Source organism: Myripristis murdjan, chromosome 4 (assembly GCF_902150065.1).
Source record: "Myripristis murdjan chromosome 4, fMyrMur1.1, whole genome shotgun sequence".
Taxonomy (NCBI): Eukaryota; Metazoa; Chordata; class Actinopteri; order Holocentriformes; family Holocentridae; genus Myripristis; species Myripristis murdjan.
The window spans coordinates 33,867,921-33,892,437 of record NC_043983.1 but is presented as its reverse complement, the minus strand read 5'-3'; the positions used below and the strand labels follow the sequence as shown (position 1 = coordinate 33,892,437).

At 43.4% G+C, this 24,517-nt stretch overlaps 1 long non-coding RNA gene across 1 annotated transcript; it reads left to right on the top strand.

The window, feature by feature from the left end:
* The first annotated feature begins 399 nt into the window (after nucleotides 1–399).
* On the top strand, nucleotides 400–24,070 carry LOC115357510 (uncharacterized). Its single transcript, XR_003928119.1, has 3 exons — nucleotides 400–410; nucleotides 10,904–10,910; nucleotides 23,964–24,070. It is a non-coding gene; the product is annotated as an uncharacterized LOC115357510 (long non-coding RNA).
* The last annotated feature ends 447 nt before the right edge of the window (nucleotides 24,071–24,517 follow it).

Below are 24,517 nucleotides of genomic sequence, written 5' to 3'. Positions count from 1 at the left end.
CTGCAGAGCTCCAAACCTCCTCTGGCATCAACATCAGCACAGAAACTGAGCGCCGGGAGCTTCATGGCCGAGCGGCCGCACGCCAGCCTCACATCACCGAGCATGACGCTGAGCGGCAGACGGAGCCGTGGAAAGCCACGCTGCCGCCGGACTCTGGAGCGGTGGAAACGTGTTCTGTGGAGCGACCAATCAGGCTCCTCTATGTGGCGGTCTGATGGACGAGTCTGGGTTTGGGGAACGCCAGGAGAACGTTCCCTGCCTCCAGGAGAACGTTCCCTGCCTGAGCGCATTGTGCCGACTGTGCAGTTTGCTGGAGGAGGGATCACGCTGTGGGCTGGTGTTTCTGGGCTCGGCCTCTTGCAGCTCCTGCAGGTGTGACGTGGAGGTGGACCAACACTTTAGTCCACACAGTGTAGCGTCACACAGCCAGACATGCGTATCTCCACACTTTGCTTTGTGCCAGCATCAGAGAAAGGTCAAGCTGGTCTTCAATCTGCTATAGGGGAAAATAATGCTGCAGCTTGTTTGTATTTCTTTAAATATGGATGGTCTGGATGGATCATGCAGATAATCCACATAAATTATTCATCCAGACAGATGATCTGGATGATGTTTCTAAAAAGTTAAGAGTGTTAGACTGGATGTATGGTGGTGTTAGGCTTATTAACCCTCTGATGCTGTTGTTCTGTCTCCTTGTTCTGCCGTCTTGCAGAATCTGCTCAGCTGCAGCCTGAGACCCACAGTCCTGTGAGTCAGACTGGCTCAGGTCATAAGTCGGTTTATTTATAAAGCACATTTCAGTACAATAAAGTGTTGCCCAAAGTGCCGCACGACGTCAGACAGACAAAACAGCAGAGCAAAAGTTCAGGCATTAAAATTAAAACAAGTTGCACAACATCAAATTAAAATAAAGACACTGGAGCCAAATAAAACAAGTTAAACACAAATTCAGCCATTAAAACGAGGTTAAACACAAATTCAGCCATGACATCAAATCAGGCCATCGGAGCAGATCAAGGCATTAAAACTGAATGTGATGTTAAAAATTGAAACCATCTCTAAAGCAGTGAGGAAAGGTCGGTTTGAAGACTTGGAGTGAATTTTCTCAAGAGGAGAGGCTGTGGTGAAGTTTAGGAGGTGACGGTGAGCAGGTCCTGCCTGCCACGCCGCCTCCAGGAGCTGCTAAACGCTGCTGCTCCAGTCACCTAAACTGTGTTTTATTGATGATTTTAACTTTGGAAAGGTGCGTCCCTCTACAGGGGCGTCCATCCCCAGTGCCTTAGCTGCATTTTAACAGACGATATGTTTTATAAAGTTTTTAAAACTTCCATAAACTGACTGTCTTCTGCTCCACGGCTAAACACTGAGACGTCCACCTCCAGCCACAACCTGACTCTGTCGTCATCTGTCTCTGTGGTCGCAGGTAGGAATCTCTCTGCACCTTCTCTCTGAGTTTCTGCTGCTCACCTGACAAGAGAGTCTTCTTACCGTTGAGAAAAATATGCTAGGATGCTCTCATATAGTACAGCGGCGTACTAAAGCCACTGTAAGGAGAAAAAAAAAAACCCCACTAATTTATGAGAACAAAACTTGGAAAAATACTAATAAAGAATATTTTTTGTCCTAAATTTGCGACTTTATAATTTACAAATTTTCAAGTTTTTTTCCAATGAATTTTTGAGTTTTTTTCTTGGAAATTTACCACTATAATCTCAGAGAATATTTAAGTTCTTTTCTCGTAAATTTACCACTTTAATATTGAAAATTCTGAGATTCCACCCTAGTACGCTGTTGTAGATATACAGACAATGCATTTCTTGATCAAGATACATATATTATGTGTGACATAACATATGAACTGAGACTGAATGAACCTCTTTGGATCATTCAGAAAAGGGACGGCAGCAATGGGAATTTACAAAAAATGCGTAGCAGCTGATTGGATCATCTGTCCATCATCAGCAAACTCATCCAGTCGAACAAATGAAGCATATCTGTTGCATGAAAGGTAAATAAACAGCAGCAGCTCCTGTGGTGAAAGTGAGTGAACGTATTAGTAAGCATATTCTTAGCTCAGTGGCATGTTTGGTACGTGATTGTCACCGGTGTTTAAAAATGAGAATGAGAAACGTTGAGGAACGCGTGTGGTGGAACCAGACGATGGAGACATTAATTTCCTTTTACCAAATTTATTTTGATTGTTAACTTGTAAGTGAGGAATTAACCAGTTGTTATAAACAAAGAGACTTGATGTGGGTGACCCCTGGTACCAGAAAAACAAGAATGGGCACGTACACATTTATACCTGAAAAGATGAAACCAGGGGAAAACGAATGAATGATCCCCGGGGGTTCTTCGAGGGAAACTCAAATGATAACACTGGAAGCTGGAGGAGATAAAGAAGGGAGAAAGGAGGTGAAGAATGCGTTCTTCCTCCACAGCTGTAGCTGCTGGACCAAGGCCAAAGCAAGCAAAAGACACAGGGCCGACTGCTTGATGCCCGGATGCAAAAAGGCACATCTGAACAATGTGCAAAGCTACAGTTATGCTCGTCTGCTTGTTTCTTCTGGAATCGGAAAAAAGAGTTGCAGCTTCATAATATCATGAAAACGAGCAGATAAAGTTACAAAAAAATAATCTCAAAAAACGTTAAAAAATGTCTGTGAGTGTGTTTCCTCCCCGCAGCCGTGGAGGCGTGTGGCCGACATGAACTCCTGTGTGCAACATCTGGTTTGTTGGACAGGAGAACGCTGGAACCAGGTTCTGCATAATGTCATGGCTGCCGACCAGGATCCAAATGAGGTGGCGCTCCCTCGACCGCAACGGCGCCCCCCGTCTGCCAGCCTCTACCTGCCTCCACGCCCCGAGATCTGAGGGGAAACGAGCGGCTGGTTCACTGCGGTGGTTTGTCACTGGATCCCGTTTCTCTCATAAATTAATTTTATTCAAAAGCTTTTTGAATGTCAGGCGGTGTCCAGAGCACAAGCAGTTCCAGCCTCGGTGAGAGCTCGGCCGCCTCGACAGGTGGGTCAGCAGATCCAAAACAGAAGCGAGTAACATTCAACTTGTGCACATCCAGACGTATGTGATGAGAGTTCACATTTAAAAACACCTGAACGTGGCCAAAATCAGGAAGAGGGACTGGAAACTGGTAGAAAAATCTTCCTCTTCGGGTCTGTGGCGCTGTGTGACTGCAGCGACCGGGATCAGATCCAACCCAGGGCCGTTAAATCAGTCAGCTGCACTTCATTAAGTCAGCACATTTTGTACAATCAAACATGTTTTACAGTAAAATGGAACAAACGAGCGGGAAAAATAATAAAACATAAGCGCAGCATAGCAACAAATTCCCTTAAACAGCAACCTACATTATGCTGAAATGAAAAATCAGTTCAGTTTGGTCCATCAAAGGAACAGACTTCTAAGTATTCAGTGTTCAAAAATGTATATAATTTAAAATAAATAAATAAATAAATACATACATACATTCATAATTTCCATAAAAACTAAAGAAAGAGCTAAGCTGAATTAAAAAGTAATAAAAAAAAATTAGACAATAAATGAAGTAAAGATTAAAATGAAAAAAAGAATAAAAAACTGAATAAAAATTAAAAAAAAAAAGCTGAATTAAAATACGATTATAATAAAGTGATAAAAATTAAAATGTTCATAAAAATAAGCAGAACGCTGCAGTATATAATGATAATTATCACTGCATCGCTCACGGGCCGTCACATGTTCACTGGTACCTCATGCGGGCTGGTAGCAGCTGCTGCGCTGCACTAATGCAGACTGGATGAGGTTTAAAGGAGCATTACGTAAGGTTTTTACTGGCCCGCAGCTCACCTCGCAGGCTCTACACGGTGACTCGGCGTTTTCTTTACAAGCTGCACCGACTCCCGGCTTTCAAAATTAACTTTACGGCCTGAGCTGTTTTGGACAGCTACAGAGCCGCAAAGGTTAAAAAGCCTCCCGGTCGAGCCAAAACTGTAAATGACAAACAGGGTTTATGATTCTGAGCGTTCTGCACGGTGATGTGCGAGGAGATCGATGATTTCTGCAGGGAAGTCCAGCTGGCAGGATCCTGCTCTCACACGACAGCAAAAACAAAAATAAAGGGAACGCTGTCCTATAGAAAACACTGTCGCAGTATTTACATCAGCTTTAAAGGGATAAGACGGTAAAACAGATCAGTGTTTACTGCTCCCGCCCCCGTTTGATTGATAGCCTCCTGCTGCAGCCGTCTTCCTCTCCTCTCAGGACAAAAATCCACCGTTTCTCCCAGATTATTTCACCGAGCTATCGTCCTGTCAGAGGAGGTGTGGGCCGTCCAAGGGGGTTAGAAAGAGAGAGGAAAAAAGAGAGAAAAAAAGGACATAATTATAATTATAATTAAGGGAAAAGGTAAAATAAAGTTGTAGTTTTTTTTTTTACCTCTTCTTCCACCTTATTCCTTTTTTCCCTTTCTGCTCCCATTTTTTACCCCCCATAGATTTGACTTGTCCTAAGGTTATTTCTTTATTTTACTCCACCATAGCTCTCTCTCTCTCTCTCTCTCTCTCTCTCACACACACACACACACACAAATTCCTTAACAGACTGTCCCTCCCCTTTCCGAATCCATAAAATATTTTACCTGTCCAGTCGTCCACATACACGATGCTTGTCTGTGTCGTGTTTCAGTCTGTCTGCTTGTCTCACCTGTTCTGTATTCCTTCACTAAATACAAAAAAAAACAAAAAAAAAAACCAAAGAAAATCTGAATTTAGAAAAGAAGAGGAAGAATCCAGATTAATTCAGATCAGAGCGACTGAAATGTTCAGGATAATCTGATGGCTGGAAAAGACTAAAATGTCAACAAATTTCTTTGACTAAAACTGTATGAAAATACTTAGTAAAAATAAGAACATCCAGATTTTAGTCAACTAAAACGTGACTTAAAAAAAAAAAAAAAAAAAAAAAAAAAAAACGAAGTTGACTAACAAACAGCGATGTTTGACAGGACTAAGACTAAATAAAACATAAATTAACAAAAAGAACACCACGTAAACAGCCCGTGAACAGCTGATTAGTTTCAGTGTTAGGGGACGTAAGAGCACAGGAAGTGCACGTCCAGTTTTGCAGCAGCAGCCACAGCCTGTGGATGTTTGTGGCTGCAAACAGAGGCGACAAAAATCAATATTTAAGGTCGGAACAACTTGTCTCTCAGTGTTTTCTGTCAGTGAAAAGAGCTTCTCTGAAACTGCCGGCTGTTAAACTTGAACTCACTCACAAATTCAATCAGGACGACAAAACAAAGCCTAAAAACATCTATCTACTCAGTATGACGACGCCAGAACTTCCTTATTTATTTAGTTTATATTAACATTTTCAAGTGGAACCCTTGAGTTACAAGTGGGCTCCAATTTAGAGATTTCATTGCGATGCAGATTGCAGTTTACCTGTATCAACAAACAGTGGTTTTCTGAAAGCAGCATAAGTGCACTTATCAGCTGCTGAAATAAAGCAAGTTAAATTTCAGCTAAAACGATTCAGTCAGAGTCAGCAGCTCACCGAGGAAATCACTGCTGTGAGGTTAAAAAACCTGTTAACTCCAACATTTTATTTATTTCCTTTCTGTCTTTCTTTTGCAAAACACACTTTTACACACCGAGTACACTCCAGGCAAGCAGGGGACAACACACATTCGGGTGTCGGTTACAAAAAGAAAAAGAAAAACTGCCATTTTGGGAATGAGGTGCCGTCATGTGGTGGTAAGAGAATCTGGCTTTGGATACGTGTGGGAAAAACCTTGTGATGGTGTTGGAAGGTGTCCGTCTGCCGCTCTAACAGGCCTGTAATCCAACTACCTGCAGACCGAGGCGGCGGCGGCGTCTGTCCATCGATCTGAGCACAAATTCAATCTGTGTGATCGAGTGCTGCGCTGGAAAAGCTGCTCTACTGTACAAGCAGGGAGCATCACGGCCTGTCTGCTGAAATCAGTGGTTTTATATGACAGCTGCTACACAGCGCCCCCTGGTGGAGCACGACGCAGGTACCAGGCCCTGCTCTCTCTCTCCTGCCCTTTCTGTCTCTCTCTGGAGACTGATGGACGGATGGTCAGGGTGGAACGGTTCACAGAATTCACAGTTCAGTTTGATACGACACACAGATATCATGGTTTGGTGCGTTTTCGATACAGCAAAGAAGTATAAATGCCAGAGAAATTTCCTCGATTTTTTATAAATTTAATTCATTAAAACATAATTAAGCATGATCTTTTTTGTTTGTTTGTTTGGACAGTGATGGAGCTACACCTGACCCATCCTCTGAGCAGCATCATCATCATAAAGTCGGATCTATTTGATGATGATGATGATGAAGAAGACTCTGTCAGTGACGTCCCAGTTTTTTAGGCTGATGGGGTCGGTCAAAGCTGCGTTTCCCACCACAGAGTCGCCTCTCATGTCCACCGCTGTAAACATCCCGGTTGCCGCGGTGATTTCTTTTGCCCTGTTTTCAGTTCCACCTGTTGGCACAGCGGGGTGTCGTCGGCGTAAATGATTCGTCATATTTGAAGTTTTCCTGCTCTTGTGCAGCAGATGACACATGGCATTGTTTTTTTTTTTATTATTATTTTTGATCCACCGCTCTCTCACCATCGCCTCATATTTGGGTGTTCCTGTTGAAGCAGCCATGCTCCAAATCCTCAACCCTCTTCTTACTTGGTTCTTAGTCTCCTGGTTTCATACTAACTCTCCTTATCTATACAATCTATACAATCATGCATATACTTCAGCGCCATCTGTATATTGTCATACTCATTCCATATGTATATTTTCACATCTCGTATCTCCTTTCCTTAGGTTAGCCCTTATTGTATTTTTTGAGTCTTTAGTCTTTATAGTCTCTATTGTATATTTTTAGCCTTTATTCTTTTTTTAGTTAACTTTATTGTATGTTTCTACTGTTGCTGCTGGAACACCAGAATTTCCCTGGTTGGGATCAATAAAGTATATCTATCTATCTATCTATCTATCTATTATTTATTTATTTATTCATTTACTTACTTACTTTCTTACTTGGCCGTTTCATTAATACTACAACTCTAACTGTAGTAAGTGACTCACAATCAGTTGCAAAAAAAAAAAAAAAAAAAAAAGCCTGAGAACCCTGCAGTCAAAACAGCAAGTACAGGAGAGTTGTTGCTATGGAAACGATACACACCAAAGGCAAACTTAACCTGACCTACACATGTTCGCACCGCGGAGACAAACTGACACGGCCTCGGTGAAAACATGAAAACTCTACGCAGAGACGACCAGATCGGAGATTTACATCCAGAAAGTTCCTGCTCTGAGGTGACGGTGTGAGCCGCTGATCAGCCGCCAGCCGGTTAAAACCTTGTTAAAGTGACGGCACTCGAGGCCTCAGGTTTATCTGGCGAGTGGCGGTTTCCTCTTCCAGCTCCACAAAGACAAGACACACTTTTATTGGGCTTGGAACCGCCGCCACATTTTCTTCCCACGGAGTCTGTAAAACCCAGCAATTAAATCAGGAAGGCTGTCTTTATCTACTTTACCTGTCTGTCTCGTCTGGATACTGTTTGTTAGCCTGTTTTTTTTTTTCATAAGACTAAAATAGTTTCCTCTTCCCTCCTCCTACATGCACGCAGCCTCGCTGTCGCCTCAAAGCAACAATGAGCCTGTTTTCATTATTTTCTCTTTTTTCTTTTACATCAGAGCAGCAGAGCTATACTTTCAAATTCCAGTGAAATGTCCATAATTCAGGCTTCGTGCCGGGTTTTGAATCCTCATCGTTTGATCCAAAATTGGTTGCAAGTTACATTTATTGAATGAATGGAGCAATCGCATGATGATGCATGACTTAAACAAACTCAAGATACTGTCAGAGCAAGCTGTGTGTTTGTGGACAGTCTGTCTTAAAGATCTGATCTGAGAAACAAATCTGATTTGCCTGCAGTCTCTCTCTGTGTGTGTGCACGTTGGATAGAAAGATCTACCTGAACAACCAACTTGACATCAGTTTGATAAAAATGCATTTGGAAGCGATGACCTTAAGGCTAAACTCCCCCCAAAAATCGATGTAGTTCTTTATATTTTATAGTTGTTTGGGATTCATTATCGGTGCTGTTTTCCAGCCGACTGGAGGAACTACTTTCTTTGAGTAAACAGACGGACAACGCCGAGGGGAACTGAGGCGTAGCGACACAGAAACATTGTTGTTCCAGCTACGGCTGCAAAACAGCGACAGTACTGAATCCCAAACAAACGTTTTTTTTTTTTGTCCTGTTGTTTGCTGTTCCGGATCGTCTTCATTCATGTTGGAGAGAAACCGTCCCGGTGCAGCGCTCACTCTAGCTGCAGGGAAAAAGCTGACCGGTCAAACTTGTAGAATCGATTACAAGAAATACCACTATGAGGGGAAAACTAAAATTATTAACTCCAACAAAGACTGAAAAAGTACAGCCTGCAAAAAGCCACACAGCTGCACTAATGAGAGTAAATTGATTCATTTTTCCTCCCTTGGAAGGGAGGAAAAATGAATCAGGAAGTCCTGGTGAACGTGATTTGACCCGCCTGGCCTCGCTCCACATCCAGCCTCCGCTCCTGATGAATAATTAGCCCGGCCGCTCCTCTCCGCCTCGCCGGGAAGGCGGCCTCCCCTCGGCACCGCAGCACCTCCTCAGCGGCGAGGAGGGATGTCTTCTCCGTCCTCTGCCGGAGATGAAAGCGGCTGTGGGCTAACAGGAGCCCTGCAGGAGCCCGAGACCCACCACAAGAAACCCAGACTGAACAAACACAAGACAACAAACCACAGGAGCAGAAAAAACACCGGCACCAGCTGAGGCAGCATCACCTTTCTTAGCCCTCTTCTGTCGTCCTCCCTCCCTGCATCCATCCCTCTCTCCGTCTCTTTCTCATCTCTCCATCCCTCTCTCCGTCTCTTTCTCATCTCAGACACTCTCAAGGCTTTGAAGGCCAGGACTTATGACAGAATTCACACTGAATGTTTTTTTTTCTCCAAAACTGTTCACATGGTTACCCTTTCTATTTGTTTGTTTCTGTGCCCACTCCATTTTGTGGCATGTTTAATATTATAAGTATAATAGTATGGAATATTATTGTGATGATTACTATTATTACACTGGCTGCTACTACTACTACTACTACTACTACTATTATTATCATCATTATTATTATTATTAGGTCTGTACTATTACTGTTGTCACTATCAGTATTATTATTATTATTATTATTTGTTTTTTGTTATGTTTACCCTCCTCCACCAGGTCCTGTTTCCCGATATCACACAGCAATGTAACGTCTTCATGTCTTTACGTCTGTAAAAAGTAATTAAAAAAAAAAAAAGATATTCAGACTGAAGCTGCTGATATTTTGCGGCAGTATTCGATATCTTTATGGTTGACCCGTACAAACATTGAACTGTTTGCCGTGGTCGTCTGACGAGGTCAAATGGAAATGGCGACTGTTGTTGGTTGCCATAGTGACAACACAAGGCAGTGCGGCCAGTAAAGTGTCACATTCACTCATTTGAGCACGCTGTCCACAGTAAAGGCCTTTGCAAACCAAGCACTTATTTTTCGTACGCGTCTTTTTAATCTATGATCTAATCGAAATCGTTATGCACAGAAACCTTGCACACTGAGGCCAATACCTTTAATATGCTACTACCAAAATTTGCAATACGAGACAAAACAATGAATAAATTAATAAAACACTGGTTCCATCTCATGCTGAGAATGCGTCGAGCACCCTGAGGAGGTTGAGAGGCGATCCGGACCGAGCCATGGGAAAACCAGCTGATCAGTTTCCGTGGTGATCACAGGTCATCACAGCTCAGCCTCCAGACCCTGCAGCCCCGTGCAGAGCAGATCCTGCGTCTCACTGTTTTAACGCTGCATCCCAGCAGGTCCAGTCGTGTGTCGTGGCTGAGCTGCCAGTGGTGTGTGTGTGTTCACACCTTCTGGAGAGTTCACAACATTGTTTCATCAGTTTATTAGCTTGCAGCCCAAAAAATGTGAAAATCAAACCTGTTCTGAAAACTTTGATGATGGACAAAGCATCCCAGTCGGTGTGTGAACTTGGTTGACAGCATGAGGTCATAATTATTTTAAACATGAAACCAGTTTGGATCAAAAATAGAGACTTTAAAAGGCCTTCAGCCGGCGTTTTCCTTTTGTCTGTCTCTTGTTAGTCTTCATCATGTAGCCTGGGCCTTTCATCACAAACTTATCACTGAGTTTACTTCTGAGAAACCATAAAACCAGCAACACTCGCCCACCTCCTTTATAAATGTCCTTTTTGAAAACAGGAACCTCACAGCACAGTCGAGTCACAGCTGAGGCTGCTGCTTTCACTGACCTTCCTCAAGAGTCAGACCTTAAAAACTGCGTCTTCCACATCTGCGACTTGTGATCTGATGCGGTTCACAGAGTGAAATCTGAAAAATGTGATGCTCTCAAGAGGAAAGCACCCTGAATTTTCCTCTCTGCAGCGTACCAAGGAAGAGAGCGTCCATGTCTTTAGCTGGCAACACAAATGCCATCTTGCTGAGATTTTTGTAACTGATACTTTGATTTCTGCTTTCCAGTGAACGCACCACAGGCAGAGTTTTGTTTTCACCGATTATTAACCAAATGAAAAACTATTCTTTTATGTAACAGTCACTCAAATTCTGTCTCTCCATGCTCCATATAACTCCACTGCTTGTTTGGTCGTTACTCCAAAATATACACAGGTTTTATACACAGTTTATACACAGGTTAATATGGAAGTTAGATTAGATTAGATTAGATTCAACTTTATTGTCATACTTTAACAATGAAATGAAGTGTAGCATCCAATCCAAAGTGCAAAACAGCCACATACAGTAAGTGCAGGATGTGTGTATACAGCATACGCATACTCATATATGTTATTAAACTATACAGAATATATTATATGAAAAATAGAATAACCCAGAATGAGGAATTACAAAAGTTAGCCCGTTAGAGCGCTCACAGCTCTTTGAAATGTCAGCAGTTCAGATAAAAACGGCCCAGTCTGTGTCTATGGGTCGACCACTTGCATGCCTAAAAAGGTGCAAGCACACAATTTTATGCTTTTCAGGCTGGAAAACAGAATGCAGACCTGAACCTGATCATTTCCACAGCACAGACAGAAGATAGCAACGCTGTCTTCTCACTCAGCGAGGTCTGGACATTTGCAAATTTGAAAGGATTCAAATAGAAACTGCTGGAGTTTTGCATTCACAAATTGAAAGTTTAGGTCTGATGGTGGCGCTAGAGGACAGGTCATGCCGTCACTGAACTCAGTCTTCCTCTAGGGGTCATGAATGTGCACAATAAATTAGAAAAGACTCAAATAAAGGATATTTGAGTCCTCGTTTGGGTCCTTGTTGTTCGATTCAATGAGAGCCATATAGACTCAACCTTAAAATTCTGTGCTTATTTCACTTTTTTTTGTCAGTTGAGTCTAAAGGGTCCTCACTCTGATACAATTTAAAGGGATAGTTCACATTTTTGGACAGGAAGTTGTATGAAATCCTCCCCGGCAGTGTGGTGCATGAAAAGGTTTTTTTGTTTGTTTTTAATTTATGCAAGGTGTCCCCTGGGCAAAGTTGTGGCCTCCTGAAGTATTGAGACAGGTGCTTGTGGCTAGTTTGCTGGGGTTACAAAGATAAAAAGTTTTGCTTCTCAAAACAGCATGCTTTCCAGAGAGTAATAAATTTCCATCACAAAACCAACTCCAGGAAAAAAAACTCCATTTTTGCTCCATCAGTATCAGCACATACGAGCAGGCTAGCACCTTAACTAACAAAAAAAAAAAAAAAAAAAAAAAAAAAAACTTGACATGCACCACATTGCCGGGGAGGATTTCATACAACTTCATGTCCAAACATGCGAACTATCCCTTTAATTCAGCACAGCTCAGAATCAGCTGAGTCTAAAGGGTCCCAGCTAAATGGACATTTGGCAATTGTGCGGAGTGTACCTTTAACTGAATGACACTATCAGCATGAGTTATCAGTCCCCTCACACACACACACACACACACACACACACACACACACACACACACACTTAACACACACTTGAACACATCCTTGATAAGTGTGCATGTGTTTAACCAACAGATAAGTAGGCCATGTCCTTGGATGAATGTGAGCGTGTGAATGAGCGTGTGAGTGCTCGCACACACACACACACACACACACACACACACACACACACAGTCTCTTATCCGTGTGTGTGTGTGTTCTTAAGTGCACACGCCAGTCTCCAGCTGTAAACACACAGGCTGTCTCAGTCTATAGAAACTGTATTACAGGTGCGTTCCAGCAGCTCAAGTCGAGGTTTTAGCGAAGCCGTCTGTCAGCTATAAGCTTGAAAATGTAATACACCCCCCCCCCCACCACACACACACACACACACACACACAAACACACACACCACCCCCCCGCTGCAAGTCCATCCCCATATAATGGAGCACTTACACACCCCTGCTGCAAAGCAAAATCTCCAGTTACCACCAGCAGACAGCCAAAGCACATTACCATACATCATAAAGCTCACACACACACACACACACACACACACCACAAAGTACAGAACATAAGCAGCCCGCAGCGCTGTGAGTGAGCCGTCTGCTCTCAAGAAAAAAGTGTTGGGTGTGTTTGGAGGCGATAGAGGAGCTGTTAGGAACCCGGGCATCTCAGCCGGGTATCTGAAAGGCGCTCTGATCCGCTTCAGATCAGCGAGTTTACAGACCGATAAGGACTGCAGGAGAGGCTCGGCGCTCAGAGAGAGGTGGGAAAGAAAAAGAAAAAAAAGTTTCTAGTGTCTGCACTGACAGGAGGATCCTGCAGAGTGAGAGCTGCTGTCTCTGGGTCTGATGCCTTGTTTAGGGCGGGGGGGTGGGGGGCGGGGGGGGCCCCCTTCAGCGGTTCTTGGCGGAGGGACACCAAAAGTGATGTCGGCCTGTCGGCGTTTGGCTCATCACCGAAATCACTGACCTCACAGCCCAAGAGGAGCAAGAACGAGAAGAACTCTGACTTATTCCACCAGAACCACAAATAAATCATGACTATTTAAGTGAAGTGACTGATTTTGGTATTAAAAAATCTTTTATACCAAATGCCATCAGCATTCTTAATTCAACAAAGTGACCAATCCACAGACACTGATATGAACTGCTACATGTCTATTTTCATTTTTCTTTTTGTTTATTTCACCAAGTGTGTTTATGCAATCTTTGTATGTTGTTGTTGTGTTTTATAGAGCGGTCTGTCTTACATGGCAAGGCAAGGCAAGGCAAGTTTATTTGGAGAGCACATTTCAGCGATAAGGCAATTCAAAGTGCTTTACATAGAGCATAAAGGCATTAAAACAACATAAAAGCAACACAAGAAAACATACATAAAAACAATTAATAAAAAGAAGCTAAAAGGAGAATAAGATCGAACAGGAAGTTAAAAGTTACATGTTGGTGAGCCAAAGACAATTTTCCACCTTGGTGGACAATAAAGATTTATTCTATTCTATTCTATTCTATCTTTATCATTAAACAGTGTATTTATTATCTGAAAACAGGTGAAGAAGTGAGGGTGGTTTGAACTGCGGTCTCCATAAACATCAGGGGGGCGGAGCTTCAGCGGCAGGCGGGAAAGCAGGTTTCCAGTTAACGAAGTGACAAACTGCAGCCGGTAAACGAGTTTTTTTATTCGACAGAAGAAACACATCTGACACCTCGTTTTTTTTTTGTTTTTTTTTTTTTAAAGTTCTGTCTCTGAAGAGGGAAACTATAAAAAAAAAAATGTAACTACAGGTTGTAATTAGCCTCTTGCTCTTTCAACCCCACCACCACCTCCCAGCATGCACCTGTAGGCTCTGGCTGTGCGTGCGTGTGTGTGTGTGTGTGTGTGTGTGTGTGTGTTACTCATCGCTCATCCCCAGTATCTCTCAGTAAACACATCTGCGGGGAGCGATGAGGTCGGAGCCTCGACGCCAAACTGTGTTCTGCTGCTGTAATAAACGTTTTAAACACGAGCCTGTCTGAGTGAACCGCATTAGAACAATCTAATAAAACGGTAATCCACGACAGAGACTGCAGAGAGAGAGAGGGAGAGAGAGAGAGAGAGAGAGAGAGAGAGAGAGAGAGGCTTTCTCAGGAGCACAGTTAATTAGATCAGATGCCAGTGCTCGTTTCCAGAACTTTCCTGAATCATTCAAATGTCGTTTCCTCGACTCCGGTGGGCTAATCTGCCTCTTTCTGCCTTGTTTCAACAAATCTACACTTCATATACTTACATATTTACCCAGAAACAAGTCAAACTGCTTTGGAGACGAGTGGGATTATCTCCCCGGTTTGAAGAAAAACAACACTGCAACACTGACGATGACGCCGTGTTAAAATGCAGATTATTTTCACTTTGCAGTCAATCTACTGAAATGTGTACTTGGATTTGGGAGTAAAAATACACTCCTTGTAACTCCTTGAGTGTATTCAGATTATACTCTGACTTCTTTAGTGTGTGACTAATTAGAGTTCACATCAGCAGATTGGACGGGATTACGGTGTGTGAGCGCCGCAGCACACCGGGCTCGCTTTGACTGACAGCATGTGTGTGTGTGAGGGATTACCGGCGGGTTACCGGGCCGACAGCCGCCGGTTTCAACGCCGGCACACCGCGGCACCATCGCAGGCGTGCGCTCGGACGCACACACACACGTGGCGTGTTGCAGCGGTGGGCGGTGTGTGTGTGTGTGTGTAATGAGTCCTGACAGGCGGCATGTGTGGGAGGCAGAGATGCTAATTGAGGTGGAGCTGCTGATTGCCGCCTGTGCACAGAGAGAGAGACGGAGAGCGCGTGATGATCGACAACTCTGAGCGCCGCACGCCAACAACACCGAAAGGTTACACCCGCCGCTTTGGCAGCCTCGCTTCCCGTTTGATAGCTGACAGCGGAGGGAGAGGAATGACGGCAAAGACAGACAGGGAGAGAGAGAGAGAGAGAGAGAGAGAGAGAGAGAGAGGGAAAGAGATGATATGTGACATAATTTTCAAGGCTGGATCTACGGAAAGCCAGGAGGGTCAAACCGGCTGTATCACTGGTTAATTATCCAGTAAAAGTTGGACTGTCACTTTGAGGGACATTTTTCACAGGAGCTCCTTTAACAGCCACTGCAGTGTCTTCAGTGTCAGGGAGCAGTGCACTCTGGGTAGATATGACCCCCCCATTTACACCTGGCATTAAAATATTTCATGAGAAGGCGTATCATAAAATATACTCATAATGAATAATAATAAGCACTTCAAGATTTTTATTTGTCACATGCATGAATGTACAAGTACAGCAGTAGTGAAATGTGATGGCAACAACTCCAGCACTGTGCAAGTGAAATAAGATAAAAATAAAAATAAAACAGAAAAGTATATATACACTCCTATGTACAATTATGAACATTAAGTGTGCTGTAATATAATAAATAGGAAATAAGAACATGGAAATAAGAAAATGAATGGATGAATAGGAAATGAATGGGATGTGGGACTTTTTTTGGACTATAAGCTCCCCGATGTGCTGCCCACAACTCAGCATCTTATTGAAAAGACTTTTCAAATTAGAAATTAAATGACTATATGATTCAAATACAATACAGTTTAGAAAATATACCTCAAAACTCCCAACGCCTCTCGAGTTTAGCTGCATGTGTTTTTTTATACACACACACTAAAGACCCACAAAGACTGGGCAGATGTCCGCTGATGTATGAAACAGTGACTTCTGTTTTGCACGTCATTTTTTACAGTCGTAAAGCCTCAGGCTGTCTGAGCTATTTTAACCCCACCAGCTTCAGCGTCGTGTGCAGAGGACCGCAGATTTGGAATGAGCTTGATGCCACATTAAAAATGCCACATCATGTCTCCACCTTTAAGGAAAAAAAAAAAAAAAAAAAAAAAAAACAACTGTCTACATTTGATTAATTACATGTTTGTGTGAAGATTATTGTTTACAGATGAGATGGTTGATCATCCGATGTTATTTTCCTGGGATCGTCTGTTGTGTGTCTGCCTGTACTTTACTACAACCATGGATGTTGGCCAGTATCCTGTTTGTCATTGCTCTGATTATATGAAATTAGGGCCCCTCTTAAAGGCTTTAAATAGCTTCCTTGGGGTGACCCTTTCACACATCAGGCTGTTGTGTGTCCTATTCATACATCGTATCCATAATGGTGAGATAGAAGAGGAATATATGAGCTTCTTAAGGTTTTTTTTTTTTTTTTTTTTTTTTTTTTTTTTAATGTTATAGGGGAGAGTGGGGTAAATAGTGCCAATTTTTACTTAAAGTGCCTTTAAAGCGAGGGGATTACAGTAATGCCTCCAACTAAAATATGCACATATAGTTTGATGTTGAGCATCCCTGGGAACAATCGCTTTGGATCTTATACAAACTGTTTGAGAAATATAGCTTTAAAAAAAAAAAAAAAGTGGTTTTGTGGCACAACTTGCCCCCGGTGCCTGGTAAATTGTGCCATTAGAGAGAATAGACTGGGGTAAATTGTGCCATTGATAATTGAAGTAAAACAGATCATTTTAATCTCACAAATGATAATGCTATATAAAAGCAAAACAAATTCAATACAAAATTATTTATTTAACATTGATTTATTATTTTAACAAGATCACAGGCCACTTTTCTATAACAAGGCCTAGCGCCACATGAACACATACCCAGAACAAAATAAAAATTCCAAAATGAACACCTGCAAATCATCTTCATCTGAATCTGAATAGTTTTAGTGATCAAAGGTAAGAAACTAATGTACAATAACAATAAAATACAATAAAGTAATATATAGTATATAATCACAAGCTGTGCCACTGGCACAACTTACCCCAAGGCCCTTTGGCACAAATTACCCCAAGCCCACCATTTTGAAAAAAATGCATCCCCCAGCTGTTTTGAGCTAACATCATGCTAACTGTATAGACTCATGGTGTAGCTTACTAAAGTACTAAAACCTGTGTGAACTGTTTTCAAAGTTTTCTATAATTGTTCAAACACAGCAATCAAAAAACCTTGATCATGGAAATTTTACTTTGGAGGGCAAAAAAATGTTTTTTGAACTTAAATGTGCTTACCTCTCAAGCCATGTGTCTCCCTTCTTTGCAGGATGAGTGAAATGGATGCCTCTTCAAAAATATGTGGTCACATGACCAACTTCTTCTATGGTTTTCTAGGGGTGGCACTACTTGCCCCTTGGCACAAATTACCCCACTCTCCCCTATATCCTGTATATAGAGAATGCTTTCACATGTCAGAATATAATCATTAACTTACAGACAACAACTATATAGGCCAATGTGTATATGTTCCATTTTAGCCATTTAGTTTACACTCTTATTCAAACATCAACAGAGTGAGGCTTGCCCCTTGGCACAAATTACCCCACTCTCCCCTACTTGTGAATATGTTGCCTTGTTTTGTTATGGATCCTTGACGCCTGTCTGTACACTACAGCAAATGGTAAACACTTTAAAAAAAAAAAAAAACTTTTTACAGTGTTGTTTTCCTGGACGTCTGCTCTGTGTTCGGTTGTTTTTCTTGTCTTCGGTGTGTAACCTCGACCAAAGAAGTGCAATTCGTCCTGGATAGGATGAAAAAACGAGCGAGCGACACGGTGAACGAGGTGAGAGAGCAGTGTAGCACAAATATGATGAGAGAGAGGTGAGAGAGCAGCGGTGGTCGAGCAAAGTAGCTAGATACATATCAGTTAGCATCGTTAAAAGTGACCGATATATTTGCACATGAAGGGCTCTAGTTTCCCGGCGCAGCGCAGGGTGGCGCAGTGAGGCGAACCCCGCGCAGAGCTAGTTTCGACCGGCGAAACGGCAGAGGCGGACAGTGTCCAAGTTTCGCAGGCGGAGGTTCGCCGAGATGGGAGTGGCGGCGCAGCGGGGGGAGGTGCCGACAGATTCGGCTTGGCGCAGTGACAGTTTCGTGCCAAAAGGCTTCGCCGAGGTGCGCCAAAAGCTCGCCATCTGAAACCACGTCTACTTTCCGCGCAAGGCGGAGCGGAGCTGGCGCAGTGGAAGTTTGGCTGCCTGGCGCACATCACCAAAACCTCACAATCAGCACAAACAGTGCCAATCTCCTTTGATCTGACATCAGCTGTGACGGGACAGTTGATATGGAGATATATGTATGTGCTGATTGTGATCGTAGCATTGAATAGTGTTTTTTTCGGTATTTATTGCATCGTTCATGTGTCTGACATCCCGGAAGCCTGCCTGTGAGGTTTTGGTGACGTGTCCGCACTGCTCGCCGGTCTCCGCTCCGCGCCTGTCTCCTGGGCTCTGCTCCGCCTGCGGCAATAGACCTCCATATCAGCTGTGTAAACTTTCATTACGCCTTCACGCAGCGCATTTTAAAGGCAAGGGCAGGGGTTCATTTGATTGGTTACATGTGAATCGGCTGTGTCAAACCCACTCCACACCTTCTCTCCTCCCTTGCGCCGGTAGGAGGGACGGCGGAGTACTTGCGCCACCGAGAACGGCGTGCCAAACTTGGAAAATCCGCCTGGCCACACCCAGTTGGCGAAGCGCATCTGCGCTACGCCCCCGCCTTGCCTGGTCTGCGAAACTAGAGCCCGAAGAGTCATTAGTAATATGGCTAATTTTACCACGTTCACACTTTCACCACGTTATTCTGTTCCACCCAAATGACAACAGCAAACAGTGGAGTGACGGTTGGGCTCCGTTCAGGTTCTCCAAGCCGCACACAGGAAGGATGCTAAAAAATTTGGATCCCATTCAGAGAAAGAACGAGCACATGCACCTTGGGAATCAACATCATGGAGCGGTGGAAACGTGTTCTGTGGAGCGACCAATCAGGCTCCTCTATGTGGCGTCTGATGGACGAGTCTGGGTTTGGGGAACGCCAGGAGAACGTTCCCTGCCTGAGCGCATTGTGCCGACTGTGCAGTTTGCTGGAGGAGGGGTCACGCTGTGGGCTGGTGTTTCTGGGCTCGGCCTCGGCCCCTCAGCTCCACTGAAGGGAAATCTGAACGCTTCAGTTCACCGACACATTTTGGACAATTCTCTGCTTCCAGCTTTGTGGGACCAGTTTGGGGAAGGAAGGCCCTTTCCTGTCCCAGCATGACTGAGCCCCAGTGCACAGAGCAGCTCCATAAAGGCGTGGCCGGCTGAGTTTGGGGTGGAAGAAGTTGAGCGGCCCGCACAGAGCCCCGACCTCAACCCCATCCAACACCTTTGGGATCAACTAGAACGCAGACTGGGAGCCGGGCCCTCTGGTCCAACATCAGAGTCTGAGCTCACAAAGGCTCTTCTGGATGAACGGGCACAAACTCCCACAGACACTCCAACATCTGGGAGAAACTCCCACAGACACTCCAACATTTGGCAGAAAGCGTCCCAGAGGAGTGGAAGCTGTGGATCCATATGAGCTACCAAACAAAGAGTGACCTGCTACATGTTTGGTGTGAGTGTGCACACTTGGCAACCGTTTAAACATGTCAACTCACATGCAGTTTACAGACAGATGGATGCACAACCTGTGAGTCAGCTCTGTCCACCATCGACTGACGGCAGAATTCAAACCGCGGTGCGACACGCGGTGAAGACGTGTTCCCAAACTCCACTGCAACAGAAAGTGCAGTCCGGCTACTGAGGACACATTTAATTAAAAAATACAAAATATAAAGGGGATGAATCACATCTGGAGGTCACATGGACTGAACATGAGGGGTTTTTTGTACTACAAATACATATTGAGTGATTTATTGAATGAATAAACTCAGAGGATCAGAATAATGAAGTTGGATTTTACATGTTTTTATATTTCACTGCTTTGCATGACGTAGTTCATGATTAGCAAAACTTTGAGGGTCACAAATGACCCTTTTGCATAATAAAATACCTAATACATAAATCTCATTGTGACCCTGAAAAAAAAGAAAAAAGAAAAAAAAAGAAACCTCTGTGAAGGTTATTTTAAGAATATAATGAGACACTCATTGCCGGGTTGGTAGGAACAGCGAATATAAAAGGTTTCATGAATCGCTGCCATGTGCCTGTAATGCAGGGCAGTATAATAGGCAATTATTCAAATAAAATTATCACAAATTATGACTAAAATTGTCAGAATTGTCAGGAATCAGTAACAATCCACAGGAATACTCAAACTAAAAGTGGCGTAATTAGATTACTTTTCATTGTTTTTGAGATACTTAATTTATTAATTATTAGTGTTATCACCTATTGTTATTTATTCTTTACGGTCTGTGTGTGTGTGTATGTGTGTGTGTGTGTGTGTGTGTGTGTGAATTACAGACTGCAAGGTGAAACGTTTATTCATTAGCTACACAGCTACACAGTATTATTTTAATCTGCATATTTCACAGTAATTAATTATTACTGATTTAAAGTTACCAGTTTCTGTTTCCAGATCACAGCATAACGCGTTCTCCTCATGACGGGTGTGAAGTAGAACATACTGTGGTGAGACTGAGAGGAAAAGAAAAAAAAAAAAACAGAATAAGTAGAGTACATCAAAAAAGAAAGAAGAGAAAAAGAAATGTATGCAGTGTGGGGGAGAAAAATATAGGATGTGGATTTCCTGCATACATGCATGAAAATGTGCAGTATGCTCTCATCGGCAGCTCTGCAGAAGACTATATGGCACACACACACACGCACACACACACACACACACACACACACACAGACACACACACACACACACAAGACTGAATTCAGATTTCAGAATAAATTGAGGGATGCGGCGAGCGGAGCTGCTGGCACGCAGGCGGACGTGTTGGCAGGCTAATGCGATGCTCTTCCTCCTGACCCGGGCCCTCAGCACCGCTGACCCCCTACGCCTTGATGTCTGAATCCCTTAGCCGAGGAAGAGGCAGGATGGAAACTCCTTAACCTCACTCACCCCCGACGCCGCCGCGTGATGTGCCGACTCAGCAGAATGCCCAACACGCCGGTGTGAGACAGGGGAGAGGGACAGCATGTCGACGGCGAGTCACACACTGAGCCTCATGCAAAGATCGGCGCTTGAACAGCTGATAAATATGCGCATATTTTTGTCCGAGCCCGACCTGAACCCGACAGGCGCTCTTGTGTTTGCGCCTGAACCTGAGCCTGAGATTTTGCTCATCTTCGATCTCTAGGTTACATTCACCGCCTGAAACAGCCTCCGTGTGGCCTTCAGTGTCGTCATGGCGACACGGCCGAACCCGACCCAAACCCAAACCCTAAGTTTTTGTCTGAAGCTGGTCGGATCCCTTGGGTCTCCACACTCTAACGTGGGAGCTGTCAGCCTCCTGATTGGTCAGGATCAGGGAAGATGTGGCTAAGTAACAGTTTTTTTCTTTCTTACTTTATTGTACTTGTACTACTATTTTGTACTTTTGTACTATTTTCTTGGTAATTTGTGTCTCGCTCATAGAGGAAATGAACGCAGAGATTAAATAGACTGAGGAACTCCTTTATTCCTCAATCGTTTAAAATGTTGAATCAGTTGGGCCAGTCAGGGCACTGAATTATTGTTATTATTATTGTTGTGTAAGGATATGGAGGCACATTATGGAGCCTATAGCACATTATTATATGTCTGATGGATGTCTTATGTTATATGTTATATGTGTGTGTGTATTTTATTTGGTATTTGTTGTTTTGCCATGAAGAACAAGTGTCTCGGACGCAAGAAAAATTTCAGAAGAGATTCTGACAATAAAAAAGTACCCAACTCAGTTACTCAACTCAGAACGTACAGAAGGCTGCCTCTGTATCCGTATCCATATTATATATGTGTATATATATATGTCGAGCATAAATGAGCCTAAAGTCAGAAATAAAGCTTACACTGAATAAATTGTGGCTAGGATTATCTCATGACTTGTGGCTGAAATTTTAAAGACATCACTGTATCTTCTAGTATTCCGCTTTTTTTTTTGCACGTGTGTGTTTTGGTATAGTTATGACTGTAGATAGATAGATTCTTTATTTCTGTGTCATGCACCAGGAGGTGCCCGGCCCACATGGACTTATAGGACACAACATGTGAATCATTCCATCGTTGCATAAATTTACAGTATAAAAATAAAAGCAGGAAATAAAAGCAAGAACTCTGTTTTCCAAACTCCACTTCAAACATATAGAGCATTCTGTCTCTTTTCCCAAGCTTTATTCACAAAATCTGCCAACCAGAAAATACATTTACTGAAACACAATTCAAGGCTGACATAATCATTTAACCGAAAAGAGTTAACACAAATAGACGGCATTTTACAAAATAACTGGTGTCTTAATTCATCATATAATGGGCAGTAAAACAAAAAATGAAGCTCACTTTCAATTTCCTCCAAATCACACAATAAACAAATTCTGTCCTCCTCAGGAGTACCAATGAATCAACCTGTTTCTAAAGCTAATGGTAAGGTCCCAGAATGTAACTGTATATTCACCAGTATCCTGTATCCCGTCATATGATTTCTATAGAGCCCTTGGCAACTTCATGTTTTGCTATCACGACGTGCACAGCACTTTGTAATTCTGTTTTAAAAAAGTGCCGTACAAACAAAGTTTATTAGTATTAGTATTACATCAGCGTCGGTGGGTGCTGGGAGTGTGTGTATGTGTAATTAATTGCCTCAATGAATAATGTGGCTAGGCGCTCTTCCTCCGTGTTTATGAAATGTGAATCCGCAGCTTCATTAGGACGAGACTCCTCGGCCTCGTTAGGAGAGCCTGGACGCCGAGACCCTGACCTCTGGAAACGCTCTCATCAGCCACGTTTTATTGGATCTTCAACTCTGCTATTAAATACACAGTTTTTCAATATTGCCAACCAACTTTCCAGAGGTTTTAACAGAATGATCTGAGTAAGTCTGCTGCTGAATGTGGCTGTTGACATTGCGCTCCAACAGCAATTATCTTTGCATTGAAATCAGTTTGACTTAGACTTTAGTGTGGCTGCTGTGAGGAGAGTTCAGCAAAAACCTCACAGCGTCAATACCGGCGAGTCATTTCCAACGCGAGAACATTACTGATGACTCTGCGCCACAGCAGCCGTTTGTCCCCGTGTCAGAAAACTGTGGAAGTCGTAGGAACAATTTGTTCCTTCACACAATTTACAGTTGACAACAATGTTCTCGTCATCGTCTGGCTCGGAGGAGGGCGGCTTTTCTGCAATTTCTCACTGACGCCGTGGGAATACTTTGATCCAGAGAAAGTCAACTTTTCTAGCATTTCACAGAGGACGACGACTGAATACCAAAGAGTGGAGTGAAATATGAAGAAAATGAATCAGTGGACGACAGTTTTTGATGGCCTAAACGTAAACATGATAGTAAGTAGACAGGATGATTACACAATAACTTTAGGCGGAGGTGTAACGAAACCCTAATCCATAATTCGTTAATCTGTTACCTGTTAACTTTCTAAAGTTAATGGGTAATATATTACTGTCTACTCAACATGGCCATATCAGGCTGTTTGGTCCATTAACGAGCCATTAGAGGCGCCCGGTGGTGGTGACAGTGGAGGTTTGTGCTCGAGGCCCAGGCGGCTCTGGGTAATTGGCTCGATTAGCCAGGCAGCCAGTCAATGCAGCAACACTCAGCATGGCACAATAATAGATCAATAACAGAGTGTGAGGCTGGTGGGAGGCTGGGGGAGGCTGCCTGTCTGCCTGCCTTGCTGACTGACTGACTGACTGGGTGGGTGGCTAAAGCTCGGTTCATGCTTCCAGCCGATGTGGACGTGACCGTGGGCGCATGCCACGCTTCTGCAAACGTCAAAGAGCCAGAGCCACGATCCCTCTGTCCCTTACAAACTGATTCAGCTCATCACACCGTGTTATTCTCCACTGTGTTCCTTTTGCTCTAACCTAAGGCATTGGAGTAAAGGCCCATTTATGCTCCGTTTACGTACGAAAATGTATACGTCCGTTTCAAACGATGTTACCGTCACTGCCCACGTACTTCCATGCGTCCTTTACGTTGGCATGGATGTTAACCAATACATCCACCAGGGTGCAGCGCAGAATCAAAAGTTTTTTAACAACAAATTCATGAACAAACATGGCGACTGTGGAGGAGATATTGATAACGTACCTCTTGCGTTAAAGACAAAAACCGAGGCGACGTTGTAGGAGGCGGTGGTCGGTGAGGCCGGTAAAGACATCGCGACTAGAGGACGGAGAATTCTTTTCTCTGGTGCTGCCGATGAGAGGAACTGACGTAACATCATAGAGATGTTTATAAAATCTAATTTCTAACCAACTCACAGCCTTTCCTCAAAAAGTTCTGCCAGTTCTTATTTCTTCTTTGTGTCTCACTAGAGCTACATATCGGGTAGCTGCCCCCACGGTTTCCGGTGGTACTGCTCCGTTTGGGCCGTATCCGTAAGCTTTATGGAAACGTGCGGAAATCGGACGAAATGAACGCGGAGCACGG